Raw genomic sequence first — 6,000 nt, forward strand, 5'->3', positions numbered from 1 at the left:
CTGATGATAAACATCCTTTATCACTGTGATAGTTTGCATACGCTCATCCCCAGGAAGGTGTGGTGTTGTTGGAGGAAGTGTGTCACTGTGGGGGTGGCTTGGAGATCTTCCTCGTAGCTACCTAAGGATGCCCAGTATGTTCCTGGCTTCCTTCAGATGATGATGTTGAACTCTCAGTTCCTCCTACACCATGCCTGCCTGGATGCTGTATGCTCCTGCCTTGATGATAATGAACTGAAACCTCTGAACCTGGAAGCCAGCCCCAATTAAATGCTGTCCTTTATAAGATTTGCCTTGGTCATGGTGTCTGTGCACAGCAGTAAAACCCTAAGTAAGATAACCATCAATGACTGGATAAAGAAAATGCTATGCAGTTACATGATGGGCTATTACTCCACTGCTAAAAATATGAAGCCATGAAATCCACAGGTAAGTGGATGGAATTAGAAAAAATATCATCTTGAGTGAGGTAACTCAGACTCAAAAAGACAAATATGGTATGCATTCACTTATGTGGATGCTAGCTGTTAAGTCATTGATATGCAAGTTACATGCTGTATAGCTACAGGGATTAAGGATAGTGTGAATGACCTCTAAACAACTCATTGAATGGGCAGAAGTCAAGTTGATGCCTCTACAGAGCCTTCGCACTGTGGAAGAGCAGCCATAGTTCTGTAAGTTCCTCTGGGAGCTATCAACGGAGGAAGATAAACCAACCAGTTACAAACCCTTCATTCTTACAAGACTGACCTACCTAAACAAGAGTGTCAGTCCACCCAACAGAAGGGACTTATGCAAGGCCAGTGGCAAAGCAAAGTGGCAGAGGGATTGTAAAAACAAAAAATTGTCCTAAGTGTGTTTGGTAAGCCATTCAAAAGAATGAAAAGAAGTAATATTTCTGGATACTTTTATGAGGGAAAAAAAGTTTTTAAATTTCTAAAGGAAAATATCTTGACGCCAGAATTCTGCATCAAACAAACATTTTAGTTTGTTGAGAATGCAAAAAGATATAACCTGTCATTAAAAAGTGAGAAATTCCACCAACTCTGCATCTTGAATTATATAATTCTATTTAAAGGAAGAGGGGGAATGAAAAAGAATAATCAGAAAACAGAAAAACTGTGGAAAGATAAAAAGATTCACTGGAGCTATGCACATAGTTTACATGTAGTAAGAATCTATTTCCAGTGCTAGCCACAATAATATAGGACTATATTTTCCAACCAAAACATGCAGACTGCATCTATAGTGAATAATATTTACATAATGAGGCCAATAAAATTGCTTAGTGGGGAAAGGTGCCACCCAGCTTGATGACCTGTGTTCCATCCTTGAGACCTACGTGAGAGAGGAAGAGAACACACCCCTGCGAGTGGTCCTTGACCCCACAGACACATTGTGTCTTTAGGTTCAATGCCTCAGTGTAAGGGAATGCCAGGGTGGAGAGGCAGGAGGGTGTGGGGTGTGGGTGTGTGCCTCATGGAGGCAGGGGTGGGGAGATAAAATAGGGGTTTCTGGAGGGGAAAGCAGGAAGGGGGATAATATTTGAAATGTAAATAAAGAAACTATCCAATAAAGAAAAGACAAAAAACAAGTATGTACATATAAGGGGCAGAAAGGTGGCAGATGATACAGTAATTAAGACTGTGGACTGCTGTTGTAGAGGACCAAGTTCTGTTCCTAGATACAGAGGCTCACAACAGCCTGTGACTGCAGCAAGAGATCCAATGACTCTGGACTCCTAGTACATTTGCACTCAAATGCATATTTCCATACACACACACACACACACACACACAAAACAAATCTAAAAACTATTTACTGGTTTCTTATTTTCTTTACTCACTATGAAAACAAATCAGAAGAATTATCACAAAATCCTGCAAAACATGATAGATACATATACTTGATACATACACTTACACAAATTTATGTGAATATGTATATATGTATGTATATATGTATATACATACATGTATGTATAGGTATATATACGTATATGTGTTTATATGTATGTATATGTGAGTGTGTGTGTGTGTGAGTGTGTGTGTGAGGGTGTGAATGTGTGTGTGTGAGTGTGGGGGGGGTGAGTGTGTGTGTGAGTGCCTGAGTGTGTGAGTGTGTGTGTGAGTGTGTGTGAGTGTGTGTGTGTGTGTAAAGCAAATACAGAGAAGAATGTCTGCACCCTGACTGATGTGAGTATCCTACCCACCTTGTCCCCCCCTCAAATCAGTCAAAACGCAAACCTGACCAGATTATGGCTTACAGGGCGTGTAGGAGTGTGGGCATATTAAGGACACAGGAGGAGATGTCTACAGGATAAAACACACGTAACTCCGGTTCTATACATTACAATTTGATGGACTGGGAAATTCAAAAGGCATATCCTCTGAACTCAGTATTGTCAGAATATCTTTGGATTGTGCCTGAAGAAATCTTTTGTAAAATAAAAGGTCGGAAATGGGGAAGAGGAAAGGTGAAGGGAAGGGGATGCAGAAAAGTGAAGGCCATCGTGGATATTGGAACACACGTGTGAGCTGCTGAGAGAAGGACCGAGTTCCGACAAAGGCGCCTGGAGAAGAGGCGATTCGTCCCGTGCGCCAAATCTTAAGAAGCTCATCATCCCTCTGCCACTTTGCTCTGCCACTGGCCTTGCACAGCTTCCTTCTGTTGGGCGGACTGACGTCCTTATTTAACTGGACAGTCTCTCTGGTAATTAGGCTACCAGCATGCGAGTTAAGACAGAAAGCTTCCTATGTCGTTGGAAGATACCGCCACCTGTAAGAAGTAACCTGGAGTGTGACAATGCTAGGAATTAGACTCTGGGTCTAGTTAACGAACAACTTGCAAGAAATCAGAAAACTCCAGGCTTCTTACTGACCTCGACCAACCAAAATGAGCACCCAGGACCTGGCTCAGCCCTGGCAGACACCTTGAGTTCAGGCAGATGCTATGCTGGGCTTTGCAAAAACACCTAGCCTGTGTCTAAACAGAATCTGTGAAATAAAACACCCATTGAGTTTAATTTCTTAAGAAGAAACAGAAAACCAGTACCTGCTTCTTACATGTGTATACATTAAATCTTAGGTGATTAAAACAGGGAGACTGAGGCAGTAGGGTTACTCCAAGTCCACGGCCAGCCTGGTCCATAGGGAGTACCAGGAAGCACAGGGAGACTACTAGGGGAAACAGCACAGAGACTGGAGTGAGGGGGCGGTTCCTACAGTAAAGTATATACTGTCTTAGCCACTGAAATTTAAGGGTAACTGTAATTCTTCTTCACATTCAGCTTTCTAGCTCAGCAAGTCTGGAGTAGGGACCCGATACGGCACCTAGGAGAAAAACTATTGATGTGGATGCCCAACATTTATTGGCTGTGCACACCTCTCAATGTTCCTACTTATTGATCCCTATCCCAGATCCCCGTTTACGAAGAATCCTCAAGAGACTGAGTCAGACATCTTTTTCCCTTCTTTCACCACTCAGGCCCCTTCCCTCAGTGGTCCACCGAGTGCTGGCCGCTGGGGTAGGTAGGTAGTGCTCCATTACCCATAGAAGGCTACCTCTTAGTCCTGTCCCTTCAGCTCCGCTCCAGCCCCTCTTCCCGGATACTCTGACCTTGGCACGCCCTGCAATACCTTGGCGAGCCCAGAAACACCCGCTGGCCTCACCGGGAAGCCCAGATTGGGAACTGGGACCTGCTGTTTGCAGAGCCGATGGTCTGTGCTGCGGTACCAAGTGCACGCAGAATCGCCCGCGGGAAACCTGAGTTCGCTCGCTCCCTAAAGGGGAAGCTTCGGAGTCACCCAGGCAGCCTTTTATATATGAAGGAGAGTTTCTGTTTCGCTTCTTCTCCCGGAAGCTTTAAGTTTCAGTTTCCATTCATCTCTGATCAAAGTGGATTTGGGGACTGTGGCTTTGAGCATCCTTCTGTAAAAGTTAGTACTGTTTAGATTGGGAAAACGGAGACTTTGGGATTCTTGAGGTAAGGAAGGGAATCTTGGCAGGGAAATCTGGCGACATCTAAGCAAGGCAACCTTGGAGAGGCTGTAGCAGCAGAACTCCTGGTGCTGTGCCTGTTGCTCCCACAGGTATGCTAACGACAGCACAGCGGGGGTAGGTAGGAATTTGAGATTACATGAATTTATTATTGAAGCCTGTGATTAGTCCATGTGGGATCTTCTTTGGCCAAATGGCACCACTAAACAAGCTGATAGTGGAGCCTAGGTTTATGTCTGCCTTAATAATTTTTCCTTTCCTTTGTTTTTGTTTTGTTTATTATTACCTGTAATTCAGGTTTGAAAGCTTGCTTGCTTAGTATCCTGTGCTTGCCTTACCTTAGGAAGGCTTTGAATATGAAAATGTATTGGAATTTTAGAAAATGGGGGCATCTTGCATTTGGGTGATCTTAACAACAGTGGGACCAAAAGCTATTTTGTCAGGAACTGGCAGAACTCTATTCCATAGGAAAAGAGCAACAGTGTTGAGGTAACTTGACAAACAACCATTGTTTTGAAGGCCATCAGGATGGCTCCCTTCCTCAAGCTCAGCTTCCAACCTGCCTCCTGTTTCCTTGGTAACATTAAGGAAGGGTCCCATCCTTTCTGTCCTCCTTTACATTAAAATACCACCTGAAAAGGTGGAGGTGTCTGGACTTTGTTGGGGCCTATGCACAGAAAGCTTTGTCCTTCTGGTGAGAAAATACCCTTTCCTGTTTCCTCCAATAGAGGTCAGTGTCCTAATTCCCTGAGACTTTGGTGACTGTGGTAATAGATAATGCATAAACAGCCTAAACCAAGGAGCATGACATAAAGCTGGATTATCCCAGGTGGGCTCAAAATAATCATCACCAGGGTCTTAACACGGGGGGTGGGGGGTGGGGGTGGAGGTAGACATCCAGGCTGGTAATGTGATTACATATGGAGTCTAGCAAGACTCCGTGAAGATGATGGAAAAACCACAAGCCAAGGAATGAAATTGAAATAGTCTACTCCAGGTTACAAATCCCCATACTTACTAAGCTAACTGTGAGCACTGTGAATTCTTTACACAGCCAGCTGACCAAGAGTAAGCTAGCACCTCAGGAAAGCGCTTGGTAGAAAAAACAGGGTAGGGCTTTTCAAGTCAAAAGGCTATAATCATAGCATACAGGATATAGGCTGAGAGTATTTACAATGTATCCTTCCATGACGGGAAGGGAAGGACCCTTGGATCTGTAAAACAGCATACAAGAAGGAACCTTTGGGACATATCCACATCCACCAGCAGTGAAGGAGGAACCCCTTCATTTAGAAGATAGGAGATGACATTTGTTTACATTCTGATTTTGGCTATCCAACTATTAAAACAAGATATCAAGAAATTAGATTTGCTCCAAGGGATTTCCAAAGGTTTATACTTTATAAGATAAGACCCTGTAGAAGAGGCAGTTTGCAGGCAGGAGAAAGAGTAGAAAGGTCCAGGAACTATGCCATGGCCAAACTGCTTGGTTAAGTATTGTCTCTTGCTTTCTATTTAAACCTTACTCCCACAGGAGGACCCTGGAGATGTACTTGGAGGCTCCCTGGCTCTTTTAGTCAGTCTTTCCATTGTGGCCCTATTGGATAAACCTTATTTTTCTGCTTTTCATTCTTTATTTGGCTCTTTTAAGTGACTTATAGATGAAAAAAATTCCTGTGTTAGAAGATGGGAGATATAAACCTGAGTTTCTGGGATAGCCAGAAATCAACTCAAATTATATACATATACATATATATATATATATATATAAAATGTTTGATCATAATTTAATTTCCTCTTAATTCTTTCTCCTCCCACTAAACCCTTTTCTTCTTCCCAAGTCCCCAATCTGTTTTTATGTCTTTTTCTTATTATTGTTCCTGTTCCACAGAATTTAACTAAGGTTGCTTAGCCTGAGCATAGATGGCTATTATTTACTGAAGCAAGGACAAATTTGTGGCTACCATTGAGGGATATGACTCCCCAGCAAACAATAACTGC

At 43.0% G+C, this 6,000-nt stretch overlaps 1 protein-coding gene across 1 annotated transcript in view; it reads right to left on the bottom strand.

Moving 5' to 3' along the window:
- The window catches only part of LOC116914230 (probable ATP-dependent RNA helicase DDX60), a 159,955-nt gene extending 156,190 nt beyond the window's left edge, over positions 1-3,765 (bottom strand). Inside the window, exon 1 of the mRNA XM_032918425.1 lies at positions 3,672-3,765. The gene's annotated coding sequence lies outside the window, so the exon portion shown is untranslated. The remainder of the gene's footprint in view (positions 1-3,671) is intronic.
- Between the last annotated feature and the right edge of the window lie 2,235 nt (positions 3,766-6,000).

The sequence above is a fragment of the Rattus rattus genome, chromosome 13 (genome assembly GCF_011064425.1).
Source record: "Rattus rattus isolate New Zealand chromosome 13, Rrattus_CSIRO_v1, whole genome shotgun sequence".
In the NCBI taxonomy this organism is placed as follows: domain Eukaryota; kingdom Metazoa; phylum Chordata; class Mammalia; order Rodentia; family Muridae; genus Rattus; species Rattus rattus.